Source organism: Vespula vulgaris, chromosome 1 (genome assembly GCF_905475345.1).
Source record: "Vespula vulgaris chromosome 1, iyVesVulg1.1, whole genome shotgun sequence".
NCBI lineage: Eukaryota > Metazoa > Arthropoda > Insecta > Hymenoptera > Vespidae > Vespula > Vespula vulgaris.
In genome coordinates, this window is record NC_066586.1 from 4,914,677 (window position 1) to 4,932,775 (window position 18,099).

Sequence of the window (18,099 nt, forward strand, 5' to 3'; positions counted from 1 at the left end):
CGAAAGTTAAAATTATTTTTGCGACTTATTTTGCTGAAAGTTCAAACGATACTGACGAATATTCAACGATAACGATTCTAAACAGTATTACGAAACAGCGTTGTATTTACAAACATTGTTTGTTTCATTTTCTAGGAAGCGAAACCTCTTCGCAATATACGGATCGTTCGAATATTGTTTTTTTTTTTTCGAGAATAATATCCGAGCTGCTAGCTGTTTATCATTTAAACAATCATACGTACGAAAGAAATAGTTTTTATATTTTCTTTAACTGGGATGACGCATTCTCTTTCTATCATCGTAGATATATTTACTTTATATAGAAATAATAATCGAGATTATACCAATATCGAACTTTAGATACGCATCGTAATATTATACAAAGACAAAGGAGAATTTCGTAAATGTTAATGCGTTATAATATCGAAATTGAAAAATAACGAAGAGGATATATCAACTATGAGGAAAGAAATTTCTTGACAATTTCGAGAATCGTGTATAGATATAAGGAAAAAGCCGTTCGCGTGATCGCTTCGACGGAATTCGATATAACTGGTTCAAACGATTTCTTTACAGTTCGATTTCCCTGTCAGACTTTATTCGTGCTATAGGTAGTGCACACTTTGCTAGGAGACCGTTCCACGTAAATCTGGATTTTTCTCCATAGGAAGAGAACTCGAAGAACTCGGTTTGTTTCAACGAGGATCGAGTCTAAGCCGGCTACGTTACCGAGACTGACTACTTCGACGTTTTTCCGAGGGTGAACTTATCGCACTGAATAGTTTCCAATTGGCGCCGACTTTCTATCGATTTACGTAAGTTTCTTCTAGTATATGTACTTACACATGTACGTTAAATATATGTGTATGTACGTGTGTATAGACAGACAGATAGACCTTGGAAAACGTAAAACGGAACGTAACTGACTGATAGTAGTCGAAGTAATTTATCAGAAGCATAGATATATAGATACCTACTACGTGAAAGTAATGAAAACTTGACTCGTTGAGAAAATCTATTTCGATTCGAAGAACGATAGTTGGAAGGGGTAAATGCCAAGAAAAAGAAAAATGAAGAAGAAGGGAAAAAATCGAAAAGTCGTAGCACTGTCGACTTTAAAGTTAGAAATAAAACAACGTATACATAGATTTCTAATATCTAATCCGACATTTTTTTTCGTGAAATGGGAACAAATTCGAGTTTATATACACATGATTACGATTTAACCGTTCGATCGAACGTGTCTCTATTGGCTACGTAATATCCGTACATACGTACTCAACCATAGACAAATCCAAAGGGTATCACGAAGGGTGTCGGTGAAGGACAGAGAAGGAGAGACCGTTGTTCATGCTTTGTTCTCTTGCCGAGGGATAAACAGACGCGTGGCATCGGCCGATAGCATCGTCACGTCGAATCGACGTTTCGCGATCCAGCGCCGAGAGAGAAAGAGAGAGAGAGAGAGAGAGAGAGAGAGAGAAAGAGAGAGACCTGTCTCTGTACCAGAGCCAACTTCCATTTCACTGTGCCAGGACTCGTTACGTCCTCTGAGCTTTCTCTCTACCTCTCTAGTTCTCCCTCTCTCCTTTTCCCTCTCTCCCTTCTCCTCTCTATGTCGCAGCAAAGAGAACCGAGCTGGAAAAAGATTTCAATTTTCTCGTCGCCTTTCATATTCCCATTCGCCAACTTTTCCGTCTCGTCCTGGAAAACGTACGAGTCTTCTTAAACGGAGCGGAAAAAGTAAAAGAAAAAATACAGGAGAAGAAAGATGAGGAGAGGGTAAATGGGTGGGGGGGAGGGTGATGAGAGATAAGGGGAAATAAGAAAACGACGAATTCTCCAATATCAATAATAATTACGAGTAGGTGAAACTTAGTCTTAGATAAAACGGAGATGTTCGCGAACGAACGAAATGTAAAAAGAAGAGAAATAGGTGTCGATAAAGGGAAAGAGAAGAAGGAGAAAGAGAATCGAAGAATACTAGAGAAATTTGATCGGACACAAATATATCAAAGGGAGGATAAAGAAAAGAAGAACCGTGCAATAATAGATTCCTTTAGTCGACGTCGAAAAATCTAGCTCTTGTTCCGAACAACGATCAGCTCATGGAGGAATCCCACAGGATTAAATATTTTTCTCTCGCCGGAGGATACATCGACGAATCGCCTTTTGTCCGCTATCTTGTTGCTCGTCGACGAACGTAACGTTTTCTCATCCAAGTGTCGCATACCGTATCTTTTGTTTTGTTCGTACACCTTACAGCCGAACGTCTTCTCGTTCGTTCTTCTTAGCGATATCTTCTGCTTCAACCCTTTCTCTCGTTTCTTTTTGCACCAGACAGACACATGTACAAACACAGAGGTAAAATGTGTACACCTCCGAGCGATCCCTTTCTTTCTTCTTTTTCTTTCCTCGCTTTCTCTTTTCCTTTTCTTTTTCTTTTTCTTCTTTTTTTTGCTTTCCTTCTTCTTCTTCTTCTTCTTCTTCTTCTCTATACAATGAAAAAAGAAGTAAACCAGAAACGAGGTGGCGGCGGTAAGAAAGCCCGTCACGACGTCGCTCGAACGATGCTCTCTTCCGGATAGTCGTCTTCGTTTCTGGAGTAGACGTTCACAGCTTCCGTTTGACCGACGATCGCATCGAAAGCACTACCCCTTCTTTCTATCACCTTATCCACACCCACGAATATCTCCGACTCTTTTTACAGAAAAGCAACGGAACCCATCGCAAGCTTTCCTTACACTTCGTCTTCTTCTTCTTCTTCTTCGACCTCGACAAAACGTTCTGTGAACTATCACGCGATTCGGTCACTGGCATATGCGTATTTACATAACGACAGCGTCGATGTCCTTTCTAAGGGCATACGTTCTTTTTCTCCTTGCTTCGTCTTTTCTTCTTTTCTTTTTGTCTTTTTTTCTCTCTCTCTCTCTCTCTTTTTTTCTCTTCTTTTCTTTTCTTTTTTGAACAAGACGACGTTGCTCCCGTTTTAAATACGATTTCTCAACTTTTCAACGTAACGAGAAAAATCGATTCACTGTGCACTTTTGAGATAGTAAGTACTACGTATCTTGTATATTCTTTGCTTGCTGAAAAGACACACCGAGTCTTTCTTCCATGAGACTTTTGCTTCATTAAAATTTCAAATGTATTCGGAAGTCGAAACCTTCTCTTTCGACGGTAATGAAGTAAGGAAGAAAGAAGAGAGGTTTGTGTTTAATCAATATCTTCCATTCTCGAGACGAAAACGCCAAGGAAGAACGCATTTGTCGGAGGAAACGAAATACACGACCATCTTCTTAATAATTCTCTCGACGGAATCGATAATTCGGATCTTTCGTAAATCTATTTTTTTTTTTTCTTACTTTTACGTCGTCGAATTTATTAATTCGATGCCAATATTCTCAGACTTTTTAAAGTTCTTATTTCTTCGACGGTAATACGATAAAAGTGAGATAAAAGAAAAAAGAAAAGAGACGAGAGATTTCGAAATTCAATTCCGGGAAAAAGAGTTCGGGAAAAAGAATTTGCACTCGAGATGTTTCGAAAAAGAAAAAAAGAACAAAAATCCTCGGAAACGATACTATTCGATGATGGTGATCCACTTGATATCACGGAAGGGTTGGATTTTCACGAAAAGCGATCTAAGTGGACACTTTGCAAAAATAGTACGGAATGGAAAGGTTGCTGGTTACGTTACAATTGCAATCGATAGATTCGATTATCGGAAAATGAGTTTAGTTGTTATGAAAACAAGTAATTGTGATATTGAGAGAATAACATGTACACGAAACGTGTAACGTGTAATTTGGTCCCGCGAAATTGTTATATTGTATATGAAATTGTATCTCTCGTTACTTTTTTTCGTTTATTATCTGTTATTATTTTTCGATTATATTTAGATACATCTATCTTTTTCATTGGTATCTATGGAACGAGAAACGAAATTGTAATCATTCTCACGGTCATTTGTGCTAATCAATTAATTTGAATAATATTTTAACATATTTCATTTGGATTTAGCTACGCATGATACGTCGTCGCGTTATTATTCCATCGCATTAATATGATTTTATTGTTATATTATTTAAATTTTACTTATTAACATAATATATGTACCTCGATCCAAATTTTTTTCGTCGTTTTCGAAAAATACTTCGCAAATGATTCTTTAACAAGTCGAACAGAGTTAATCGTACTCGTTTCATATCTAAACGATTAAAATTAATATACTTTCATAGCTACGTAAAATATATACATAGATACATATCTATATACGCATACGCATATCGATACTTAAACGTGAAATATTACACAATGTAAACCAACATGTTATTTCACAATTTATGAACTACTGATGCAAAACAATACATATAAATAAATCGTCGTTTTATCTTCGGCTCGAAAGAGTTTCCTTTCGATAAACCGCGAATGTTAACGATACTCCCTTTGAAGTTTTACCTAACAAAAGACAACGACAAGAGATAAATCAAACGGATAGATGTCAAAGGTTAGAATATTTTATTCGGTGAGAACGTGCGGAAGAAGGACGGAACTTTTTATGCGATATCAGAGAAAATGGGTGAGCTGGGAGAAAAGGCGCAAGGGACGTTAAAGAAGAAGAGGAAGAAGAAGAAGAAGAAGAAGAAGAAGAAGAAGAAGAAGAAGGATAAGAAAAAGAAGAGTAAAGAGGGATGATAAAATCGATATTTCGATCTCAGTTAAGCCGTTTTATAGGTGATACCGTAGATTTAAAGAAGAAGGTCGCAATTCTTCCGTCTCTTTTCTTTATTTCACCGACGGAGCTAGTGATTAAACGAAGAAGCGAGCGGCATCGTTGGGGTAGGTGTACCAGCGAAAGAGCTAGAGAAAGATGAAAGATGATGGGTGGGATGAGCAAGAAAGAAGAGAGGTAGATGAGAATAGGAGGGAAAAGAGAATATGAGGGCGGAACAAGAGAGGTAGACACAAAAGAGAGCTGGTAGCGTATCCTCCTCGAGTCGCGGCTTCCTTCTCTTTTTCGCTCTCTCTCTCTCTCTCGTTTGCTTATTCGTTCTCTCTCTTTCTCTCTCTCTCTCTCTCTCTCTCTCTCTCTCTCTCTCTCTCTCTCTCTCTCTCTCTCTCTCTCTCTCTCTCTCTCCTGTTATCCATATCTCTTTCCCTGTCCTTTGTTCATGGCACACCGTTGGCCAAACGGAAATAAAGAAAAGTCAAAACGAATATCGTAAGGAAACGAGTCGTCCGAGAACGAACAATAAACGAAAAATACAAGCCTCACTCCTCATCTCGTGACTTGACGAATGCGTTCCGAGGACGTTCGCATAAACCTAAAAATTCGTCGAATAAATTGGGAAAATATACGCGTTTGAATATACGAGAGGTAATACGGACTTATATGCTTTACGAATATCGTAGAAATAAATCCTAATTACATATATCGATGATATTTAAGGACGTAAATAAATAAGGACGTTCTTCTTCGAAGCAGTTTTTCAGTCTCTACGAATTTTGGTTGCGGAGATAACGTCACCAAAATATAAATATATATATATACGCCGTCATGAATCTTCCAAGAAATCGTGTAGGTCAATGTAGGTCGCGTAGGTATCACGTCAGCTTCTTTTATTTATACAGAAATATCTCGTCGTAGTTTAGAATCAAAGTGACTTCCAACGACGACTGTTGTGGAGGACTACGATCTCTCTTTTCATTTAATAGTTCGGTAAGAAGTCATTTTCATTACACGTTATTTGTTATAAACGATTTCTTGTAAAAATCGACTACGTATAAATGTTAAAAACTCGTCGACTTATACGCATCAAGTATATCTTTTCAGCGTGATTGGAAAAAAGGAAAAAAAAAAAGAAAAAAAAGAAAAGATTCGGTCTCTTTCATATCCATATTTCTATCATTCTGGTTTATTATTTCTCTTTTTAGGCGGCACTTTTTAGTTATCTCACAGAAATTGGAATCGACAGATAGCAGAAATCCAATTTACGATCCGGCCAACCGGAATCGGACGATATGAAATTTTGGATAACTCTTGCGTATAATTTCGCCTGGAATGAGTTTATTCGTTTCCAAAAGATAAATTTTTTCAATCGAATGCTAGTGACAAAAGAGAAAGAGAGAAAACGAATAAGAGTGAGAGTGAGAGTGAGAGAGAGAGAGAGAGAGAGAGAGAGAGAGAGAGAGAGAGAGAGAGAGAGAGAGAGAGATCGGAAAAAAGTATTGCATCCGACGGAGCGAATCTCATACACGATTCATCAAAATTAATGTTCATTCAATAACTCGTAGAAACGTAAAGGAAAAAGGAAATTCTTATGAAATCGCATATGAATGAGTTGATTGACAGGATAAGTTTTTTCAAAAAGAAAATCTCACGAACGAAATTTTAGTTATTACGCCTATAGTTTTCGCTTCAAATGAATTTATAACTTGAAAATAAATTTCTTCCTATCTTTTTATCTTTCTATCTTTGTTACTCTCAGGAGGATTCGTTGTCATTAGTAAAAAATGCTTATCGAACAAACCTTCAATGATAACTGCATACGACCATGTTCTCCTGTGCTTCAACAATTCCCATGTCTCGACTTGTCGCAACAATTCTCAGCAGCTAACATCGATGTGCAGGCAGGCAAACAGGCAAGTTGGCGAGTCACCATCACTACGGTTTTCAGGCATGTTCTCCTGAGCGAACAGAAAGGAAGAGACTGACAGAGATGTAAAGAGAAAGAAAGAAAAACAGAAAGAGAGAGAGAGAGAAGAGAGAGGAAGAGAAAGGTAGACAACGGACGAGCATGCATTCGTAAGCGGCTGAGTTATTTCGACTAGCTACCACCCTCTATCCCCACCCTAATCCCTACTACTACTACAACTACTACTCTCTAACATCACCGTGCGATCGTCGTTTTCAAAGTTTAGGTTTTGTTGGCGTTCTCGAGCTTCTCGACGTAGCACCCAAGCGCAACTGTATCGTTTCGCACAGCATTGTTTATTAATTCCTGGAATTTTCACCCCCAGTACTGCGATTTATCTGCTTGAATAATAATTCATTTCAAACGCGTCCTTGTCCTCTTCCTCGTCTTTGTCTTCGTCCTCGTCGTCTTCGTCTTCGTCTTCGTCTTCGTCTTCGTCTTCGTCTTCGTCTTCGTCGTCATCGTCGTCGTGACGAAGCGTCTGAATTAATTTTCTCTCCCTTTCTTTTTCTCTCTATCTCCGTAGGAAAATAATTTCAAACAACGTAATTTTGCGAACAATTGATATTGCTTTTTTTCTTATTAATTTTTACACGAATACATACGTTGGTATATTACATTCGTGTATACGTTTATTTTATTATTCAATATCTATTCTTTACTTTTAATTGTTATTATTATTAATGTTTAAATTACATATTTACTGATTTATTACGCGATGTTTCATCAATACATATCGTGTAAATAGGTATGCTATTCTGCGTTTGGTTTATTTGCACATTGACCATGAGATAATAATTTCGAATAACCAAGAATATACCGTATGTTATTAATATAATGGGTAAATGATTTTAAACATTTTATCGAAATATCACCGGAAAATGATAAATAACATGATAAAATGTTTGTATAATTTTTATCATTAGAAGAAAGAAATAAATATTCCTTTTTTTATTCGTTTTGATTGTTTCTTTGTTATAACCGTGTCATACCTTTCATTAACAATTTCAATGATATTTCGACAGTTCATCTTAAATAGATCATTCAGTACACATTATATAGTTACTGAGAGAGAGAGAGAGAGAGAGAGAGAAATAGAATAATAGATGCGTATTATAGATCGACAGGTTGCTTTAACATTCTGCAACGAATTCTCTCGGGATGGAACAGATGTTCGTAGCTATGATGCGTTAATACATTTCGATATTTATTCGAAATGATTGTCAATGTTTCTCAAAGATACAATTCGTTTATTTATGCTAAAGAAAAAGACCGATAGCGATTACGGATCGTTTAAGAATTCGATCTCACAAGAAAAAGTCCAATGAAGAAAACTACTTCGACAATCCGAAGACCGATCGAGGAAACGTCAACCATCTAACCGGCTAGTCGGTGTGCGCGATCGTAATCTCGAAAAGCGAGTTGCATCTTGAAACAGCCTGGAGCTGTTTGTACGTATGTGTGTATACGTAATGTATATAGCAAGAAGAACGACATGAAGCTGAGAGTCACGCCACCACCACGGCAGTAACACGGCATTTCCTCGGTCCCATATAAACGTATCTTGTTCCTCGAGGCGTCTAGTCAACGAGATAAATCTCGTCGGTAAACTTGAAACAGTTCCACTAGCACGTTATTAACGAATTTTCGGAGAAGAGATTGGGGCCCAATTAGGAACGATACATTAAACGATAACCATTGACATATTTTATTTTCAACGTCTTATCTAGGTTTTTTGCGTTCGTAGAATATACAAGCCGTTAATACACTTTCGATTCCCTTCTCCTCCTCTTCCTGAAGAAAAAAGAAAAAGAAAAAAAGCACGTTGCAAAAAAAGAAGAATTTAACCTAGCGAAATACTCTCGCCTTTCGTGAGCGAGAGATTATTTACCCAGCCTCGAGAGTGGAGCGGTCGAAATTTGGAGAAACGGAGACAGAGTCGAGGAAAGCAAGGCCGAGCTAGGTACCTTGTTCGGCTTGTTTACACATTGGCGGTAAGTCAAGAGGCACTTTCGGCTGCTGGGGCGCCGAGTAATCGACTTTTCTGACCCAAAAAGTCAAAAGGGGTTGCATTTACTATCACCCTGTCGCCCTCTCTTCATTTTCCTTCTCTCTATCCTTACCAGCCAATTCTTCGCTTCTTTCTACTCCTCTTACTCTTCTTCTTCCATACTGAATTTCATCATTTTGTTTGCCAATTCTCTCTCTCTCTTTCTCTCTCTCTCTCTCTCTCTCTCTCTCTCTCTCTCTCTCTCTCTCTCTCTCTCTCTCTCTCTCTCTCTCTCTCTCTCTCTCTGTCTGTCTACTATCCTTACTTCTTTCCATTGGCATTTCCAACAGAGTCTCTGGCTCATCGGTACTGCTTGGTTAGATTCGATGAGACTAGAACCTACCATGATATACTTTAAATCGAGCACTGACCGAAAATTTCAATATTCTGGCTCTTTTACTGAGAAAAAGAGAGAGAGAGAAAGAAAGTGATATGCCTGAGAGAAAAAGATAGATACGTAGATAGATAGCAAAGGTTACAAGAAATATATCTATATACATATATGTATACAGGTATATTTTTTACATTGTATATGTACGTACATTGTATATACATACATATTTTATATATATATTATGCAATATATATTGCATATGCGATGATTCGTAGACACCGTAAAAGAGAAAAATGGAATAGAGGAAGGAAAAGATACTGTGAAAAGCTGGATGCAAAGCGCTTTTCGTAACGCAACGCGGGGCTTCCAGATCAGGTGACGGTACAACCTACGAGCATTTCAAACTCGTCTGAGTCGATCTCTAAATATGATAAAATTCGAAAAAGAAAATGATGCGGTGAAATATTGCTCGAACGAATTATTCGGTTAATTATTCACAACGTCCAGCATTGTGACCGATGTTAACAGTTTTTATTATTTTCTAACGTAATTAATTTTCTATATTTTTCGTGTTGAAGAAACTAAAGAGGACATTTCTATAATCAATACTCTCTTACAATTAATTATAATAATTTAATCAATTTTGTGAAACCTTAACGGGCGAATTCTCATTAAAATTCGTATTAATGAAAATTCACCATTCGTGAGATACGAAGAGATCGATTTCCGTCCGAGAATATATTGTTTACCTAAGGAAGGAGAAAGAGGTCAAATAGCTGATCTCTATATAAAAGAATAAATTAGCTAAAGTCACGTACATAATATTATTGAATCAGATGCAACGATTCATCAGAAATTCTTTTCGATTGCTTCGGATTATTATTGGAATATCGTTTGATGTGGACAAACGAGCGATCGCTTATTCATCTTCCTTACTTTTTCTAACTTTTTTTTTTTCTTTTTTTTGGGATTAATTATCGAACCTCTTTCAGAAAGTCGGAATCCACAAAGGTTGGTATATAACGACTTCGTAGAAACGTTGAACGATAGCGTACACTTTATTATTTTCTGTTTGGAACGTAGATACTCGAGCAGACAGATTACGGTAATAGTTCGCGTTTATCGGCGTCGTCGGCTATTAGTTGGAGACTCCATGAAAAAAAAAAAAAGAAGGGAAAAGAACAAGAAAGAAAAAAAAAATAAGAAGGAACGAAACGGACGTAAAGATGATCGAAAACGAGCGATTTAGCTGGTATTAACGTCGAACTGCTTGTTTTCTAATTAAACGTATCTCTCCTTGATAGCTCTCAGCTTGCTCCTTCAAATTCTCTCGTTTCTCGCAACGTTAAAAAGAAAATCGATCGGAGTACGTTCCTCTTTTTATTTTAGAAAATATCTATAAAACGATTCCTTCGATAAGTATTCCTTCGTGGCATCAGTTCGAAAGCACCTAATGCATTATTGAGATAATCGATTGATTATAATTAATCATGTCCCGGAATTAAGCGACGAGATTAAATTCGATTGATCGAGACAAATGTATTCAAACGATAGAAAATATCGTGTAACAATGAAAGCTATTGTTATTACACATCGCATCTATATTTTGAATGTAAACCTTCGACCGATATTAGACGATACTAAAATATACTCTATTAAAATATTAATATACGCGATAAACTGTTTGTCTTTTACTCTTTAATATAACGTATGCTGATATTTACTGCTGGCCGTTCGTTAACCGTTCATAAAGATTGAAACGAAAAAATGAAGAAAAAATGATTCATAAAGTTTACGTACGCGAACCCATATATCTCATAAACCAAAGATATTGGTATAAACGCTAAAGTTAAGCGAGAAAAAGAAAGAACATAAAGAAGATGTCTCTTCTTCTTCTTCTTTTTTTTTTTTTGTCATATTTTCGGGCGGACGTGGCTACGCGCAACGTCGTTTTCTTGAAATTCAAATCGCACCTACCGTGGGAAAGTAATAAAGGGGCGCTTTCATCAGCGTCGTAGACGTCTGTGCATGGCAAAAGAGCTCTTAATACCACGAACGAAGCTTCGCCATCAGCGCACCTCCTTCACCAACGCCGACAGCTTCTGTGTTTTCTACCGACTTTTATATAAACGCTGGCCTCTTCTTCTTTCCCTCTTCCTTTCTTTCCCACCCCCCTGTATCTCATCTTTCCACCCCCTCCCACTTCTCTTCATCCGTTAACGGTTGCTCTTCTTCCTTCTTCCATCAAGCAACCCTACCACTACCATCCACCTTTCTTGTCTCTTTCGCGCTTGCTCAGTTCGTTTTGTTGCCTTTATTCTTCGACTTAATTACTTGGTCGCTGTGATTATTCCTACTAATTTGTTTGCACCAGTCGTCGCAAGAAATTAAGTTCGTGCGCGATAGAAAATAATTATCATCCGTTCCTCCTGACCGTTATAAAGTTTTCCGTTTAATTTCGATGTTCGCGAATCGACGTGGCGAGATCTCTTGCGAATTTATATCGACAATTATTAATGCGTTTCGCGAGTGTGTTTATTCTTAAATCGATCCAGATTATAAAAGTGAAAAGAACGTAATATCCGAAAACGAAGAACAGATAAATTAAGCCGTTATCAAAAAGCATTATTGATTTTCTGATAAGCTTCTAACAAAATCTAGCACGTACGTTTCCAGAACCACGGAATAATTTTGTAATTTTGTCGATTCCGCATATAACGAGGAGAACTCAAAGAGTACCACAATAAATTCGCATTCGTACAGTAGCATCCCAACTTGATTTTGTAATTCGCAGTTTCACAGTTACGTCCATTTTATATATGTACTACGTAGGTGGATGTATCCGTGATATTTCACGATTCCTTCATTTTAGAATGCCATAAATTAGCATCATTTATCGTCGGCTTCTCCACAGAGAAACGCCCTTTCAGTACGAACGTTTCAACGAGCATTGCAATTTCCCAAGTCAATTTTACGCTGTACAAAGTCGAATTTTGCGATTTCTCCAACGACCTAATATATTTACGGGGACAAGAAAGAAAGCAAAATCGAGGAAAAGTCGTGGGAAAGTCGAGTCAATCGAGAAACAACAAGTCGAGACTTTAGGGGCGTTTTGGCTATAGTAGTTGGAGTCTCTTGCGCGAGCGTGAAGCACAACTTAAATCAAGTTTATCCTCTGATATCGAATTTTGCTTGGAGGTTAGTTTCCCCGGAGCACTGTTTAAGATCAACGCTTGTACCGATACTACCGTTATCTCTACGGAAAGTACATCGTTTGACCTATCGCAACTACATAGCCGAAAGGACTAATGTATAATTTTAAAATATCTCCCGTTTAATTAAACGTCTTCTTCGATCCGAACCTTTTACTTATACCGCGGACATTATCGTTATCATTATCATTATCTATTATTCCTCTCCAGGCTCCATTTTCAGACTGCAAAAACATGCTCTAATTTAGATTCGTAGAATTACCTTGTGATATCTAAGCGTTCCTCGTCTTAATTAGCGCGCTACGATCCAGAGTAGTCCGTTCGTTCGTTAACCAACGCCGGAAGTCATTTCTAATTCGGTTAGAGAATGCTTCTTGAATGAAAAATAAGGTGCCTCAACTCGACAATGTTCGAAGATTGCCATCTAACCATGTATATAGCATTAATTTTACCATGGTTTGTACTTTCGTCGCTTCATGTCGAATACCAACTGGTACCATAGGAAACTACTATACCGGCGTGCGACCGACTCCTGCTTCGACTCGATGGGTAAGCTATCGCTTGGCTATCGCCAATCTTGAATTTCAATGTGAACCCAATTACCATCCGATATTTCTGTGGTCTTTCTACGTGTCTTGGATACTAGTTCCTATTCATTCCGAAGATATCTGTATCGTTTGAGTAATCCTCTTTACCTCCTATCCCCACGTAATTTTTTAATTGCTCTCAAGATAAAATTGCGTTACGAAACGGGACTACGACAAATCGAATCGTTCGATGTTATCCGCGTGTATCTTTTTTTTTTTATCATACGTGTTATAAAAAAAAAACAGGGTAATTACGACAATTATAATTATTTATCATTTGATCAATCATGCGATTCTATATGTCACACGTTTCAATCGTTATTCTATAATTGTAATCACATCGATTATTTACAGCATTAATTCGTTTCGCGAGTAAAGAATATATCTGTTTTATGATCTTTTTTTTTGCAGCGTATTGTTAAATTAATGAAAATACTGGATCATTATCCTCTCTTGAAGAATAAAGCATATTGAAGCATCAAAATGTTCGGTTCGGTAAAACAAACATCCTTTTGAAAGTTTTTTTTTTTAGATTCTACGAAAACGATTCTCTTTTCTAACATATGATACAAGATGAAACGTCGAGCGACAAAAAGCATCAATGTTCGATTCTTTCTTCAACTTTCATCGTGGTAACAGTATGAAGCAGACAAATCGTCGAAGAAAGTATTAGCCGTCAAGATCGTTTTTACGACGATCCTCGTATATTTCCAGTTACTAAACTTTTTCTATCTTTCTTTTTGAGACCGTTATTGCCATTTCTTTGTATTAGTTCGTACGAAATGCCACAGGGAACAAAAGGAGACGTATTTCTTATATCTGTTTTGTCCGAAAGAACGACGACGTTACGTAATAAAAATGTATAACCTATCAGATTTAAATTTAATATTAAAAGAAAATATATAAATCTTTTCGATCTAATTAATTCCTATAATAAATATATAATTTTCATTAATCGCATCACGCGTGTAATTAACTTTTTGTCAGATGTACCTCGTTATAAAATTCACGATCTAATTTGTAAATTTAATTTCCTCTCGTAGCTATAATTACATTATTTTGAATATTATTATTATTATTGTTAAAAAAAAAAAAAACGAAGAATAACAAAGAAAAACAGTCAAAAAAAGGAAAAGAAAGAAACATAAAATATACGTTATTAAAACGACGTACGCAACAAAACGTATGTAACGTACTCAAAATATTCTTAAATGGTAATCGGTACTTTAGTAATTATACTTTACCATTAAATACACAGGAGATGATCGTTAATCGTATCCTGGATAATCGAACAACGGTCGAAAGATTGAAAGATTCAACGATGAAAAAAAATTGTTGGTTAGGACGCGACGTAACGTATACGAGTGAACCTACACTAACATATTCACGTAGAGTACATGTACGCAACGGAAAGTTGTTGCGCGCGCGGTGCGTCGCGACGGTTAGTGGACGTTGGATAGGAGTGGTGGGGGAAGGCTGTGCGAGAGACGCGTGGGGCTGCGCGGGGTCACGACTGTCACTTGTCAGTTGGCCACGAGCGCTCCTAGCGGGAAGTTTGTTTTTCTCGTTCGTGCGTGAGGCAAGTGAGTGCGTGAAGCCGGCTTAAAAAAAAAAAAAGTTTTTCGATTCCGCGCCTTTTTCCTTTAATAATCGCTTTCTTTCTGTCGTTTTATCTCTCTTACTTTCTCTCTCTCTCTCTCTCTCTCTTACTCTCTCATTCTCTTTTATTAATACAAATCGATTTCGATCTCGCGTAAAAGTAAACATTAATGTCATCGACGAAGAGGAGAGTTTCGGAAGACGCGTCGGCGCGTCTCGTCGCGTTGCTGTTGCCGTTCGATTTGTATTATCGTCCTTCCTCGACAACAACGAAAACGATCACGGAAACGACAATAATAACGACAAATTTTCGTCATTGTCATCATCATCGTCATCGTCGGGTCGTTCGAATCGTACCGCGTCGTTCATCACCGTCGTCATCTTACGGAAAGTGAATTTGGCGCGCTAGCTTCTCTTAAGCGCGAATTCGTGAAATACTACGTTAGCTTTCGGGTTTCGATTGTTACAGTGGTGCAAATCGTCCACGTTCGGTCGTGAAAATCGAGTGAAATCTACTACTTGAATTTCTTCCTCTCTTCGGCCTTCTCCTTCCACTTGTTTTCTAGCCCCAGTGGATTACGTCGAGATCGGTGCTGATCCTGCAGAGAAGAAGGAATCCGTCGTTGGAGACATCAGTGAGTGAGAGAACATTCGTTATTGTTTTGGCGCGAATTTCACGAGCCATGTTTTATCTCGTCAAACGTGCGGCCATTTTCGAACCACGATCGATATTAATAAGCATAAGAACAAACTTATCGCGCAGCCATTTTGTTTTCTTTCTTTTTTTCTTTCTTTTGATCGTATAATAACCACACTTTTCTTTTAGCAGCTACCGGAATACGTCGAAACGATCGACCAATCGACGTTTACGTAATTCGTACTCGTAACATCGAGTGAAACATCGATTACCTTTATTATACTTACTCGATCAATTTTTATTTCGAAAGCTTACAAAATATTACTTTACTTTTTCTTTCGTACGCTCGACTCGATCCAAGACACACCAATGGCATTGACTTTAATTTATGCGCTTGGAACATACTATTTGCCCGCTTGGATTTGACGTACATTTCCGTTTCCTTATCTTTTTTTTTTTTATTCTTTTTCTATTTTTTTTTTCCTTTTTCTTTTTTTTTCTCTCTTTTATAAACGCCGCGCGTATACGTACGATACTCACGCGACATAATCTTCCGCTAAACTCCTGGCACCCACATAACTTTATTAATGCGGACCTCCTACTTTCCTACTTACTTTTCGTTTAATGCACGCGTTCGCGTGATCGTTAGTCATTCGTTAAATCTTTCAAACGCGTTATTCGTATACACATATATACGTACAACGCTATTAAGTATACACGATTCTACAAAACTCGCAACTTAATAAATTGCTCGTGATTACGTAGATATTAAAAACGTCGTTAATCAATCTCGACTTCTTATCAGAAATATCTTCGTATAATTTTATTGATTTTACAGTGAAAAGTAAACGAAGGTGATATTACTTGTTTTCTTTTTCTACGAACGTCTATCATTGATCGTAAATTTCCTAAAAAAAATCTCGTTCGAACGAATAACAAATAATCGGTTAAAAAAAAAAAAGAAAGAAAGAAAGAAAGAAACGTATATGTTGGCATATAACAAGTAGATATTTCAGATGACAATAATTGTTTTGACTCGGTTTGTGTAAACGAAAGCCGAGAGAACGACCGATTAGAAAGTTCTCTCGTTTTATCTCTTGGAAAGCGTTAAAACGGAAGAAAATCGCGAATCGTCTCGCCGCGCAGACTGGCTCGTAACCCGATCTACGAACGTGAATTCTCTGTCTTATTCTCTCTAATGTCTCGTACGATCTTCAAGACGCAGAGTCGCGCGCGCATGCTAAATTCTAAAAAGTAAGAAAAGTCTTGTTGCAAGTCGGCATTTCGTCTAGACACGAAGCAGCCGTCTCGTTCGAGTGTTGTGTTGCCTACTGGCATCGCTTAAATTAGCGGTCCAATTAACGCTCTTTCGAGCGTGCCGCACGCATCGTGCCAGATACAGGTTTGCGGATGCCTTATCGATACTAATTATCGATAACTCGTGCGAGAACGAGAACGTTATCATCGCATTGTCACGACTATACCTACCTCGTGTTATTCATTCCGATGCGAATTTCATGTAATCTCTACGTACATCGAAGTTCTTATTCGAACGTCCATACTTGGAGATAGGTAATCAATTTATTTTTGTAAAACAATACAGATATTGTTACGTTCTACGCACGCTTTATTATCCGTTAATGGACAATAACAATATTATCATGAAAATTTATTAAATAGTGCGATATTTTGTTAATGCGTTTGATTTTTCTTTTTTTTTTTTTTTATATATATATTACAGATAAACACGTTCTATGTACGTATGTTATACGGACGCGAATAAATAATTAAAAATATTGAATGAATTGAAATACCTGGAAGGAGCGATCATTAGCGAGCCTTGTTGTTGTTGTTGTTGTTATTGTTTTTATAAATCGTACAACGATGTAGTTGTATTCTCGTTTTATTCTTGGTATTGTTTTCCTAACGAACGCGTTCTTGCAAAAGTATCAAGTATCAGTCGTTTCGTTTAGTGACCTTCCTCAAATGTTGTTCGATGTACTTGGAAAAAGGACGCTTTCAACAGAGAAATGTTCGACGATAAATATTGTTTTCGTGATATCGATCGGATTAGCGAGTTCCAAATGTATTCCATTGCGATTGAAGTTTGGACAGGAAAGTGAACGACGTAGTCATCGTCCTGGCGCCGTTCGAGTAATCAACGAAAGAGTCTTTCGAAGCATCGATTCGAATGGTTGCGAGCGTATCGGCCATCTTTTTTTCATTTTTAGCGTAGTTAAAGTTAATCTCAATTATCATCTTTTTTCTTTTCGGCGATTTTGTTTGCTCGATATTTTGTTGAAGAGAAAACCACTTGTTGTATCATCGTATACTTACATAATCGTAACGATACGTAATAATGAATATTTTTGAGAGAACGATAGGAATTCGTCGATGAAAATGTATACACGTGTATGCGTGTATATTGATTTAACTATATATCATTTACGTATAACGTATAGTTAAGCGATCGAGAATTATTTGTCTGACATAAGTGCACCTTTTTCCAAGTTAATTTTTTCTTGTTTCCAATTCAATAACATTTGAAACAAGTAGATACAAGGTGATCACGTTATACGGTTCAGTATATACAGACATACACATACAATATGTATTTATATATATGTATATAAAGATCGCGTGTCGATGCGTGGGCCCCGTTACGCGTTCACCATCGCTACGTTGGACCTTCTTAATATTCTCATCATGTAAGTCGGACCAAGCGGAGATGGAATCCATCGTGAACGAGCGCATTACAACGACCTAAATGCATCATGAATTGTACGACCGTGAAACGGTAATATGCGGCAAAATGTCGATCGAGTTTTACGACGCTGTGGGGAATCGTCGAGATGACGTAAGAGCTGTGGATATCGATCGTGTGTATTTTATATTTTAGAAGATTTTGCAAACTTTTTCATACAAACGTATAATCGTAATAATGTCCATTATTATGGATATATAATTATACACTTTTCGTTCGAA

At 37.3% G+C, this 18,099-nt stretch overlaps 1 protein-coding gene and 1 long non-coding RNA gene across 2 annotated transcripts in view; one reads left to right on the top strand and one right to left on the bottom strand.

The window, feature by feature from the left end:
• The window catches only part of LOC127071582 (uncharacterized), a 101,237-nt gene extending 86,917 nt beyond the window's left edge, over nt 1-14,320 (bottom strand). Inside the window, exons 1-2 of the long non-coding RNA XR_007785137.1 lie at nt 14,123-14,320; nt 6,531-6,687 (exon numbers count right to left, since the gene is read on the bottom strand). This is a non-coding gene — a long non-coding RNA (uncharacterized LOC127071582). The remainder of the gene's footprint in view (nt 1-6,530; nt 6,688-14,122) is intronic.
• Nucleotides 1-18,099, top strand: part of LOC127071418 (uncharacterized) — a 318,282-nt gene that overhangs the window by 62,029 nt on the left and 238,154 nt on the right. The gene's annotated exons all lie outside the window — the stretch shown is intronic.